Source organism: Salvelinus alpinus, chromosome 8 (genome assembly GCF_045679555.1).
Source record: "Salvelinus alpinus chromosome 8, SLU_Salpinus.1, whole genome shotgun sequence".
Classification (NCBI taxonomy): Eukaryota; Metazoa; Chordata; class Actinopteri; order Salmoniformes; family Salmonidae; genus Salvelinus; species Salvelinus alpinus.
The window spans coordinates 49,664,968-49,678,444 of NC_092093.1; the positions used below are offsets into that span (position 1 = coordinate 49,664,968).

The 13,477-nt window shown below is 45.6% G+C and overlaps 1 protein-coding gene across 1 annotated transcript in view; it reads right to left on the reverse strand.

Moving 5' to 3' along the window:
• Positions 1 to 12,208, reverse strand: part of LOC139583241 (divergent protein kinase domain 2A-like) — a 121,463-nt gene extending 109,255 nt beyond the window's left edge. Inside the window, exon 1 of the mRNA XM_071414092.1 lies at positions 11,744 to 12,208. The gene's annotated coding sequence lies outside the window, so the exon portion shown is untranslated. The remainder of the gene's footprint in view (positions 1 to 11,743) is intronic.
• Positions 12,209 to 13,477: the final 1,269 nt, after the last annotated feature.

Here is a 13,477-nt window from a genome sequence, read left to right on the forward strand (position 1 = left end):
GAAACATGGAGCGGTGCTATATTAACCCTGGAGCGGTGCTATATTAACCCTGTCTCTCTGAAACATGGAGCGGTGCTATATTAACCCTGTCTCTCTGAAAGATGGAGCGGTGCTATATTAACCCTGTCTCTCTGAAACATGGAGCGGTGCTATATTAACCCTGACTCTCTGAAACATGGAGCGGTGCTATATTAACCCTGTCTCTCTGTAACATGGAGCGGTGCTATATTAACCCTGACTCTCTGAAACATGGAGCGGTGCTATATTAACCCTGTCTCTCTGAAACATGGAGCGGTGCTATATTAACCCTGGAGCGGTGCTATATTAACCCTGTCTCTCTGAAACATGGAGCGGTGCTATATTAACCCTGACTCTCTGAAACATGGAGCGGTGCTATATTAACCCTGTCTCTCTGTAACATGGAGCGGTGCTATATTAACCCTGACTCTCTGAAACATGGAGCGGTGCTATATTAACCCTGTCTCTCTGAAACATGGAGCGGTGCTATATTAACCCTGGAGCGGTGCTATATTAACCCTGTCTCTCTGAAACATGGAGCGGTGCTATATTAACCCTGTCTCTCTGAAACATGGAGCGGTGCTATATTAACCCTGTCTCTCTGAAACATGGAGTGGTGCTATATTAACCCTGGAGCGGTGCTATATTAACCCTGTCTCTCTGTAACATGGAGCGGTGCTATATTAACCCTGGAGCGGTGCTATATTAACCCTGTCTCTCTGAAACATGGAGCGGTGCTATATTAACCCTGTCTCTCTGTAACATGGAGCGGTGCTATATTAACCCTGACTCTCTGAAACATGGAGCGGTGCTATATTAACCCTGGAGCGGTGCTATATTAACCCTGTCTCTCTGAAACATGGAGCGGTGCTATATTAACCCTGTCTCTCTGTAACATGGAGCGGTGCTATATTAACCCTGACTCTCTGAAACATGGAGCGGTGCTATATTAACCCTGGAGCGGTGCTATATTAACCCTGTCTCTCTGAAACATGGAGCGGTGCTATATTAACCCTGGAGCGGTGCTATATTAACCCTGTCTCTCTGTAACATGGAGCGGTGCTATATTAACCCTGTCTCTCTGAAACATGGAGCGGTGCTATATTAACCCTGACTCTCTGAAACATGGAGCGGTGCTATATTAACCCTGTCTCTCTGAAGCATGGAGCGGTGCTATATTAACCCTGTCTCTCTGAAGCATGGATCGGTGCTATATTAACCCTGTCTCTCTGAAGCATGGAGCGGTGCTATATTAACCCTGGAGCGGTGCTATATTAACCCTGTCTCTCTGTAGCATGGAGCGGTGCTATATTAACCCTGTCTCTCTGAAACATGGAGCGGTGCTATATTAACCCTGTCTCTCTGAAACATGGAGTGGTGCTATATTAACCCTGTCTCTCTGAAACATGGAGCGGTGCTATATTAACCCTGTCTCTCTGAAACATGGAGCGGTGCTATATTAACCCTGACTCTCTGAAACATGGAGTGGTGCTATATTAACCCTGGAGCGGTGCTATATTAACCCTGACTCTCTGAAACATGGAGCGGTGCTATATTAACCCTGTCTCTCTGAAACATGGAGCGGTGCTATATTAACCCTGTCTCTCTGAAACATGGAGCGGTGCTATATTAACCCAGTCTCTCTGAAACATGGAGCGGTGCTATATTAACCCTGTCTCTCTGAAACATGGAGCGGTGCTATATTAACCCTGTCTCTCTGAAACATGGAGCGGTGCTATATAAACCCTGACTCTCTGAAACATGGAGCGGTGCTATATTAACCCTGGAGCGGTGCTATATTAACCCTGTCTCTCTGAAACATGGAGCGGTGCTATATTAACCCTGTCTCTCTGAAACATGGAGCGGTGCTATATTAACCCTGTCTCTCTGAAACATGGAGCGGTGCTATATTAACCCTGTCTCTCTGAAACATGGAGCGGTGCTATATTAACCCTGACTCTCTGAAACATGGAGCGGTGCTATATTAACCCTGTCTCTCTGAAACATGGAGCGGTGCTATATTAACCCTGACTCTCTGAAACATGGAGCGGTGCTATATTAACCCTGTCTCTCTGAAACATGGAGTGGTGCTATATTAACCCTGGAGCGGTGCTATATTAACCCTGTCTCTCTGTAACATGGAGCGGTGCTATATTAACCCTGGAGCGGTGCTATATTAACCCTGTCTCTCTGAAACATGGAGCGGTGCTATATTAACCCTGTCTCTCTGTAACATGGAGCGGTGCTATATTAACCCTGACTCTCTGAAACATGGAGCGGTGCTATATTAACACTGTCTCTCTGTAAAATGGAGCGGTGCTATATTATCCCTGACTCTCTGAAACATGGAGCGGTGCTATATTAACCCTGACTCTCTGAAACATGGAGCGGTAATATATTCACCCTGACTCTCTGAAACATGGAGCGGTGCTATATTAACCCTGTCTCTCTGTAACATGGAGCGGTGCTATATTAACCCTGACTCTCTGTAACATGGAGCGGTGCTATATTAACCCTGACTCTCTGAAACATGGAGCGGTGCTATATTAACCCTGGAGCGGTGCTATATTAACCCTGTCTCTCTGAAACATGGAGCGGTGCTATATTAACCCTGTCTCTCTGAAAGATGGAGCGGTGCTATATTAACCCTGTCTCTCTGAAACATGGAGCGGTGCTATATTAACCCTGACTCTCTGAAACATGGAGCGGTGCTATATTAACCCTGGAGCGGTGCTATATTAACCCTGTCTCTCTGAAACATGGAGCGGTGCTATATTAACCCTGTCTCTCTGAAACATGGAGCGGTGCTATATTAACCCTGTCTCTCTGAAACATGGAGCGGTGCTATATTAACCCTGACTCTCTGAAACATGGAGCGGTGCTATATTAACCCTGTCTCTCTGAAACATGGAGCGGTGCTATATTAACCCTGACTCTCTGAAACATGGAGCGGTGCTATATTAACCCTGTCTCTCTGAAACATGGAGTGGTGCTATATTAACCCTGGAGCGGTGCTATATTAACCCTGTCTCTCTGTAACATGGAGCGGTGCTATATTAACCCTGGAGCGGTGCTATATTAACCCTGTCTCTCTGAAACATGGAGCGGTGCTATATTAACCCTGTCTCTCTGTAACATGGAGCGGTGCTATATTAACCCTGACTCTCTGAAACATGGAGCAGTGCTATATTAACACTGTCTCTCTGTAAAATGGAGCGGTGCTATATTATCCCTGACTCTCTGAAACATGGAGCGGTGCTATATTAACCCTGACTCTCTGAAACATGGAGCGGTAAATATATTCACCCTGACTCTCTGAAACATGGAGCGGTGCTATATTAACCCTGTCTCTCTGTAACATGGAGCGGTGCTATATTAACCCTGACTCTCTGTAACATGGAGCGGTGCTATATTAACCCTGACTCTCTGAAACATGGAGCGGTGCTATATTAACCCTGGAGCGGTGCTATATTAACCCTGTCTCTCTGAAACATGGAGCGGTGCTATATTAACCCTGTCTCTCTGAAAGATGGAGCGGTGCTATATTAACCCTGTCTCTCTGAAACATGGAGCGGTGCTATATTAACCCTGACTCTCTGAAACATGGAGCGGTGCTATATTAACCCTGTCTCTCTGTAACATGGAGCGGTGCTATATTAACCCTGACTCTCTGAAACATGGAGCGGTGCTATATTAACCCTGTCTCTCTGAAACATGGAGCGGTGCTATATTAACCCTGGAGCGGTGCTATATTAACCCTGTCTCTCTGAAACATGGAGCGGTGCTATATTAACCCTGTCTCTCTGAAACATGGAGCGGTGCTATATTAACCCTGTCTCTCTGAAACATGGAGTGGTGCTATATTAACCCTGGAGCGGTGCTATATTAACCCTGTCTCTCTGTAACATGGAGCGGTGCTATATTAACCCTGGAGCGGTGCTATATTAACCCTGTCTCTCTGAAACATGGAGCGGTGCTATATTAACCCTGTCTCTCTGTAACATGGAGCGGTGCTATATTAACCCTGACTCTCTGAAACATGGAGCGGTGCTATATGAACCCTGTCTCTCTGTAACATGGAGCGGTGCTATATTATCCCTGACTCTGAAACATGGAGCGGTGCTATATTAACCCTGACTCTCTGAAACATGGAGCGGTGCTATATTAACCCTGACTCTCTGAAACATGGAGCGGTGCTATATTAACCCTGTCTCTCTGAAACATGGAGCGGTGCTATATTAACCCTGTCTCTCTGAAACATGGAGCGGTGCTATATTAACCCTGTCTCTCTGTAGCATGGAGCGGTGCTATATTAACCCTGACTTTCTGAAGCAGGGAGCGGTGCTATATTAACCCTGACACTCTGAAACATGGAGCGGTGCTATATTAACCCTGTCTCTCTGAAGCATGGAGCGGTGCTATATTAACCCTGTCTCTCTGAAGCATGGATCGGTGCTATATTAACCCTGTCTCTCTGAAGCATGGAGCGGTGCTATATTAACCCTGGAGCGGTGCTATATTAACCCTGTCTCTCTGAAACATGGAGCGGTGCTATATTAACCCTGTCTCTCTGAAACATGGAGCGGTGCTATATTAACCCTGTCTCTCTGAAACATGGAGCGGTTCTATATTAACCCTGTCTCTCTGAAACATGGAGCGGTGCTATATTAACCCTGTCTCTCTGTAGCATGGAGCGGTGCTATATTAACCCTGACTCTCTGAAGCATGGAGCGGTGCTATATTAACCCTGTCTCTCTGTAGCAGGAACGAGGCGTCCCTGTTCCTCCCTGCTCGTGTGAACGAGGCGTCCCTGTTTCTCCCTGCTCGTGTGAACGGGACGTCCCTGCTCCTCCCTGCTCGTGTGAACGAGGCGTCCCTGTTCCTCCCTGCTCGTGTGAACGGGGCGTCCCTGCTCGTGTGAACGGGACGTCCCTGCTCCTCCCTGCTCGTGTGAACGGGGCATCCCTGTTCGTCCCTGCTCGTGTGAACGGGACGTCCCTGTTCCTCCCTGCTCGTGTGAACGGGACGTCCCTGCTCCTCCCTGCTCGTGTGAACGAGGCGTCCCTGCTCCTCCCTGCTCGTGTGAACGGGACGTCCCTGTTCCTCCCTGCTCGTGTGAACGAGGCGTCCCTGCTCCTCCCTGCTCGTGTGAACGGGACGTCCCTGCTCCTCCCTGCTCGTGTGAACGGGGCGTCCCTGTTCGTCCCTGCTCGTGTGAACGGGACGTCCCTGCTCCTCCCTGCTCGTGTGAACGGGGCGTCCCTGTTCGTCCCTGCTCGTGTGAACGGGGCGTCCCTGTTCGTCCCTGCTCGTGTGAACGAGGCGTCCCTGTTCGTCCTTGCTCGTGTGAACGAGGCGTCCCTGCTCGTGTGAACGGGGCGCCCCTGCTCGTGTGAACGGGGCGTCCCTGCTCCTCCCTGCTCGTGTGAACGAGGCGTCCCTGCTCCTCCCTGCTCGTGTGAACGGGGCGTCCCTGCTCGTGTGAACGGGGCGTCCCTGCTCGTGTGAACGGGGCGTCCCTGCTCGTGTGAACGGGGCCTCCCTGCTCGTGGGAACGAGGCGTCGTGAGACCACAGGATCAGATAACATCATGTATGGCTACGTTACTCCTCCCATCGCTAACCACTTCACCACCTGATGTTAAACCTCATGATATCATTTAACCAAGGCAGAAGGGAACATTCTTCATTAATTCCATTGGTGAGTGAGTGAGTGAGTGAGTGAGTGAGTGAGCCATAGGGCAGAAATAAAAGAGAAAGAACTGAAATGAGAGAAAAAGAGTAGTCTAGTAAAAGCGGATCAAAGAAAGATATGAAGAGAGAGAGAGAGAGAGAGAGAGAGAGAGAGAGAGAGAGAGAGAGAGAGAGAGAGAGAGAGAGAGAGAGAGAGAGAGAGAAAGTGAGAGAGAGAGAGAGAGAGAGATCAATGGAACACAGGAGGCAGGATAAAGCAGCTGCTGTCAATCTCAATGAGAATGGATTCACTACTGCAGTCATTTTCCCCTCCGTTGTGCTACGAGAAGTGGAATGGGGACAACTACAGATGCCAAGGCCATCGACTTGGGGAGGTAATACTGTTTAAAAATCACAAAAACATTCATCAGAGAGAGAAGGCTCAGTCCGCTCCTCCAGCTAGACTCCCAGCGTCAGACACTGATGGATGAGGAGACAGGAACACACACGCCTAATGGAAAATTGAGTCCTTCAAATATAAGCACCAATTAGCCACGTCCCCAAACAAACGATGTTCCATTCATCTCACGCTTGAACTAAGGGTGGGCGATAAAAATCATAACTCGATTTTTGTTTGTTTTCTCTAAATAAGAGTAACTGTACAATTAAAATGTCAAATACACTGCATTTCAAACAGTCAGCAATCATTTTATGAATTCAAGGCCTGTGAAATTATACCTAGGCTAAATATAAGCCTCTCACAACCACAGACCCAATTTAGATTTATTAATTTTATCAAAATTGTTTAACATCCCCCCCCCAATCATCACTGATCTGGCTTTCAAGTCTATGAAAATGCCCTTTTTTGTTACAAATTTAACCAGAACCATGCATAATCATCATTCACTAATAATGACTGGTGGCGCAGTGGTCTAGGGCCACTGCGCCACCAGAGTCTCTGGGTTCGCGCCCAGGCTGGGCTGGGTTCGCGCCCAGGCTCTGTCGCAGCCGGCCGCAACCGGGAGATCCGTGGGGCGACGCACAATTGGCATAGCGTCGTCCGGGTTAGGGAGGGTTTGGCCGGTAGGGAGGGTTTGGCCGGTAGGGATATCCTTGTCTCAGTATGTAAAAAAAACATTATAAAAATGTATGCACTCTACTGTAAGTCGCTCTGGATAAGAGCGTCTGCTAAATGACTAAAATGTAAATGTAAACGACTAACGTCTTGTAGCAGGCATTAGGCTATAGAAAACTAACACAGGCCTCATCAACAATCTCTCAAGCCCACGTGCTAGTGGTAATCCCACGTGCTAGTGGTAATCCCACACGCTAGTGATTAGCCCGCGTGCTAGTGATTAGCCCACGCGCAGGTGATTAGCCCACGCGCAGGTGATTAGCCCACGCGCAGGTGATTAGCCCACGCGCAGGTGATTAGCCCACGCGCAGGTGATTAGCCCACGCGCAGGTGATTAGCCCACGCGCAGGTGATTAGCCCACGCGCAGGTGATTAGCCCACGCGCAGGTGATTAGCCCACGCGCTACTGATTAGCCCACGCGCTACTGATTAGCCCACGCGCTACTGATTAGCCCACGCGCTACTGATTAGCCCACGCGCTAGTGATTAGCCAGCTAATCTTTATATCTGAAGTTGAGTCGACGTGGATCTATCCGCTAGCTAACAAGGTAGAACAGTTGAATAGTTATGAACATACCTTTCTGTCCGTCTCCAACTGTTTGAGCAGCATGCTAGCTAGCCTGTCCACTTTGTTCAGACATTGAAATCAAGTGGCCTACCTTACTTCTCAGAATGAGAACGGGTTGCCAATTCCTTATATACACTACATTTGGAAAAATGTTCAGACCCCTTGACTTTTTCCATATTTTGTTACAGCCTTATTCTAAAATTGATTAAATCGTTTTTTCCCTCATCAATCTACACACAATACCCTATACTGACAAAAAGACAGGTTTAGAAATGTTTGTAAATGTATAAAAAAACTAAACTGAAATATAACATTTACATGAGTATTCAGACCCTTTACTCAGTACTTTGTTGAAGCACCTTTGGCAGCGATTACAGCCCTGAATCTTCTATTATATTTAATACATTTGCAAAACTGTCTAAAAACCTGTTTTTGCTTTGTCATTATGGGATATTGTGTGTCGATTGATGAGGGGGAAAAAAACGTGTATATTTAATTTTAGAATAAGGCTGTAACGTGACAAAATGTGGGAAAAAGTCCAGGGGTCTGACTAGTTTCCGAATGCACCGTATATCTGTGTTTAGTTTGATACAGTGTTAGGCTGTTGATTCAGATAACAACAGCTGGAAATGCCTGCAGATGAACGAGGCAGGGATATTGTTTACGTTTGTTTCTTAGAACTGCTAGATAAGTTTCATACAGCCTCGACCCCCCCCGCCTAGTTCATAAAACATGCATCTGACTGGCCCTTTCTAGAGTAAAACATGCATCTGACTGGCCCTTTCTAGAGTAAAACATGCATCTGACTGGCCCTTTGTAGAGTAAAACATCCATCTGACTGGCCCTTTGTAGAGTAAAACATGCATCTGACTGGCCCTTTGTAGAGTAAAACATGCATCTGACTGGCCCTTTGTAGAGTAAAACATGCATCTGACTGGCCCTTTGTAGAGTAAAACATGCATCTGACTGGCCCTTTCTAGAGTAAAACATGCATCTGACTGGCCCTTTGTAGAGTAAAACATGCATCTGACTGGCCCTTTGTAGAGTAAAACATGCATCTGACTGGCCCTTTCTAGAGTAAAACATGCATCTGACTGGCCCTTTGTAGAGTAAAACATGCATCTGACTGGCCCTTTCTAGAGTAAAACATGCATCTGACTGGCCCTTTCTAGAGTAAAACATGCATCTGACTGGCCCTTTCTAGAGTAAAACATGCATCAGACTGGCCCTTTGTAGAGTAAAACATGTATAAGACTGGCCCTTTCTAGAGTAAAACATGCATCTGACTGGCCCTTTCTAGAGTAAAACATGCATCTGACTGGCCCTTTGTAGAGTAAAACATGCATCTGACTGGCCCTTTGTAGAGTCAAACATGCATCTGACTGGCCCTTTGTAGAGTCAAACATGCATCAGACTGGCCCTTTGTAGAGTAAAACATGTATCAGACTGGCCCTTTGTAGAGTAAAACATGCATCAGACTGGCCCTTTGTAGAGTAAAACATGCATCTGACTGGCCCTTTGTAGAGTAAAACATGCATCTGACTGGCCTTTTGTAGAGTAAAACATGCATCAGACTGGCCCTTTGTAGACTAAAACATGCATCTGACTGGCCCTTTGTAGAGTCAAACATGCATCAGACTGGCCCTTTGTAGAGTAAAACATGTATCAGACTGGCCCTTTGTAGAGTAAAACATGCATCTGACTGGCCCTTTCTAGAGTAAAACATGCATCTGACTGGCCCTTTCTAGAGTAAAACATGCATCAGACTGGCCCTTTGTAGAGTAAAACATGTATCAGACTAGCCCTTTGTAGAGTAAAACATGTATCTGACTGGCCCTTTCTAGAGTAAAACATGCATCAGACTGGCCCTTTGTAGAGTAAAACATGTATCAGACTGGCCCTTTGTAGAGTAAAACATGTATCTGACTGGCCCTTTCTAGAGTAAAACATGCATCAGACTGGCCCTTTGTAGAGTAAAACATGCATCTGACTGGCCCTTTCTAGAGTAAAACATGCATCAGACTGGCCCTTTGTAGAGTCAAACATGCATCTGACTGGTACACAATCTGTCATTACAGAATATCTGCGTCTGACAAAAGAGTATTACGCAGCTTTAGTTAATACAGTATAAAATCAGGGACTTAACGTCTTCTGGAAAGATAATCAACATGGATTCCCCAGGTAATACATTACATAGGGAATGACTTATGCTATTTAAATCTCTCTGTAGAACGGACATGCATTACGTCCCGTCATGTCAAGATCATATTTTCACCAAGTTACTGTGGAACATGGAAGAAACGTAAACAGTAACACAAACTCAACTCGTCCAGGGGAAGTGTTTAAATATGGACCTATTCTGAGTTGTACCCAATGTGGAGGGGAGAAAGAAAGAAAGCCTATATATAGCCACAATATGACATTCGAAATGTCTCTATTCATTTGAAACTTTTGAGAGTGTAATGTTTACTACTCATTTTTTATTACCCATTTCACTTGATTTAAAATCATGTTTCCCATGCCATAAAAGACCCAGAAATTGGATTGAGAGTGCGAGAGAGAGTTGAGAGAGCAACAGGGAGTGAGAGAGCGACAGAGAGTGAGAGAGCGACAGGGAGTGAGAGAGAGACAGGGAGTGAGAGAGCGACAGGGAGTGAGAGAGCGACAGGGAGTGAGAGAGCGACAGGGAGTGAGAGAGCGACAGGGAGTGAGAGAGCGACAGGGAGTGAGAGAGCAACAGGAAGTGAGAGAGCAACAGGAAGTGAGAGAGCGACAGGGAGTGAGAGAGCTAGTGAGAGAGAATATAGTTGACTGGCCAGTCACCCCAACAACACAAAAAGCCCTCTATTAGTGTCCCTCACTGTTGTGGAAGAATTGTTAGTTCTCTAGTCACTGAGCTGTGAATCTCTGAATACGGCTGAATATAATGCACTTTATTTTGTATATTATTAATTATTTAACCTTTAACTAGGCGAGTCAATTAAGAACAAATTCTTATTTACAATGACGGCCTACCCCGGCCAAACCCGGACGACGCTGGGCCCAGGTGTGCGCCGCACTATGGGACACCCAATCACGGCCGTTTGTGACACATCCCGGATAACCACAGCATCTCATTTTCATCTTCCTTCCTAACAGGACATTTAAAATAAGTTTACACTCACTTTTTCCATTTAGTCTAAGAGACTATTAAAGAAGACATCATTGATATGCATGCACATATGTTGATATTGACACTTGCATTTATTTTTTTCAAAGCAAGATTTTTTTTCTGTCTAATTTTCAAAGTGAGATTTTTTTCTCTTTGATTGGTGCCCACATGCAATCACGAACACACACACACTCTTTAAGAGATTAATATCGCTCGATCGCAATTCGAGGTTGGCTCACTGGAATCCAGTTACGTGGTCTCAAGCGCCTAAAAACTGCGCCAAGAAATTCGAAACCATTTTGCAAGGCTGTCTGTTCCTGCTTGCAACGCAAGCCTGGCTGTCTCTCAATAGAACCTTCTTAGACAACCTCAACATTGTAGTTACAATGACCATAGTATCAACAGTTGACATGTCGTAGATTAATATTACGAGGCAGCTGGATAACAGAGTTAGTTATATAAATATTGTCTTAATTGCTAATTGACTGAAAGACCTTTGGAGTATTTAACTACAACATTTCAGGATAAGGACAACAACAACAAAAAGTTTACTTTGGAAGTTATTGTTGACTCAAGATGAAATGAAATGTGACAGTGTAGCCTAGTAAACAGTCAAGCCTACTGTCCAATGTCACCGGAAAACATGATTGTTCTACTGTACACAACATAGGTGTTAAAGAATGTTGTTAGGTGCCACCAGAAGCAACTGGTTAGTTAGTCTACCCATTTCCTTACCCCGCATCTAGTTTCAACTGACCATTCGTATTGAGAGAGTTAACCATTTGTACATAGTTACAACACTGTATATATACATAATATGACATTTGTAACGTCTTTATTCTTTTGAAACTTCTGTGAGTGTAATGTTTACTGTTAATTTTTATTGTTTATTTCACTTTTGTATATAATCTACATTGCTTTGGCAATGTTAACATATGTTTCCCATGCCAATAAAGCCCCTTGAAATGAGTAGCCAAGTCGCAAACTGGCTATCCTACCTTACCGCAATATCTGTAGAAGAGGTCTTAGATAAAGCATCTTAGCCAATTAATATTTTAGCCGATTAACGTAAACTCCTTGAGTCTAGTCGGTTAACGTTATATACTGCTCAAACTAGATACCTTGAAACAGTCCACTTGACAATGGCTAGGTCAAAAGAATTGTTTTGAAAAAGACTGGGTAAAAGCTGTGAAACAAACCTGTATGACTTTCTTCTTGTTCTTGACTCTGTGGTGTGTGAGCGGTAGATCGCTTAGCGTTCAGTTTAGATACTCACTCTACTGAGATCGTTACTTTGTATTACCGACGATAACGACTACAAGAAGATGATGTGTATTCCATTGACAATATAAATCCTTACTAGAGAATACTTTCAACGAGCTACCCATTCCAAGCTTGCATCCATTGGAGCTAGCCTGCTAGCCTGCTAGCTAGTGAAAGTAACAGTTGTGATGTCGGCTCTTAACCATTCGTCTAACAGGATCTTTCCGATTTTGCCGCCGCGGTCCTTTTTCACCAAATGTAATATCTGCAGTTAGTGACATTTCGTGCTTTAGTATCCATTTTTATCCGGTTTCGGCGTGTAGCTCCGTAGAAGAACAATATTCTATTCCCCTGTCCGTCTCTCTCTCACTCCTCTCCAACATCTCCACAATAGATTCCGTTCGGACTTTTTCAACACCAAACGTTACTGTTTACGACAGTCGTCGTCGATTTACGACACTGGTTGCTAAGCGAATACCCTAAAGTTGTCTTCGCTGCAGCTTTGTCACAATAGCCAACTTTTCCTATATTTGTATACTTTGAGCTGCCTTGAGGATAGTTTTTTCTTTCTTCCAAAAATCAATGTTTTTTTGACTGTGCTTTACTTTTTAAAAAAAAATTACACTATGGCAATTTTGAGCTTTAAGAAGTCGCAGCTCTGTCAAGGGTTTATCTCTTTCTGTCTTCTGAAGAGGCAATTCTTTTTGGGGTTGTGAATAATAATTAGGTTGACGTTATGATACTACATATGTGTATATATCCATTCTTAAAACATAATATATTCCATTATTTATCTGTTTTTTTTAATGTTACCAATATAAAGTGTTGCAAAGCAGTTCTCCTCTAGCTGTGGTCTACTGCAGAGACAGCATCATAATGTGACTGACAGTCGGATACATAGAGTTGAGTTGTATGGGGCAATGTTGCGGTAATGTATGTGTCTTTCTGCTCGCTGCATTCCTTGACAGTGTGACAGCTGTGGCAGGGCATGTAGCTGCCCGATGATGCATGAAACTGGGCCAGAATCAGGAGTGGCAAAGGCAGAGTTGGACAGGATCCTAGATGAGGAGGAAGGGGCCACCCTGCAGAAAGAGTAACATCTGTGGAGAGAACCAGGGGGATACATAGAGAACCAGGGGGATACAGAGAGAACCAGGGGGATGCAGAGAGAACCAGGGGGATGTAGAGAGAACCAGGGGGATGCAGAGAGAACCAGGGGGATGCAGAGAGAACCATGGAGATGCAGAGAGAACCAGGGGGATGCAGAGAGAACCAGGGGGATGCAGAGAGAACCAGGGGGATGTAGAGAGAACCAGGGGGATACAGAGAGAACCAGGGGGATACAGAGAGAACCAGGGGAATGCAGAGAGAACCAGGGGGATGCAGAGAGAACCAGGGGGATGCAGAGAGAACCAGGGGGATGCAGAGAGAACCAGGGGGATGCAGAGAGAACCAGGGGAATGCAGAGAGACCCAGGGGGATACAGAGAGAACCAGGGGGATACAGAGAGAACCAGGGGGATGCAGAGAGAACCAGGGGGATGCAGAGAGAACCAGGGGGATGCAGAGAGAACCAGGGGATGCAGAGAGAACCAGGGGGATGTAGAGAGAACCAAGGGGATACAGAGAGAACCAGGGGGATACAGAGAGAACCAGGGGGATGCAGAAAGA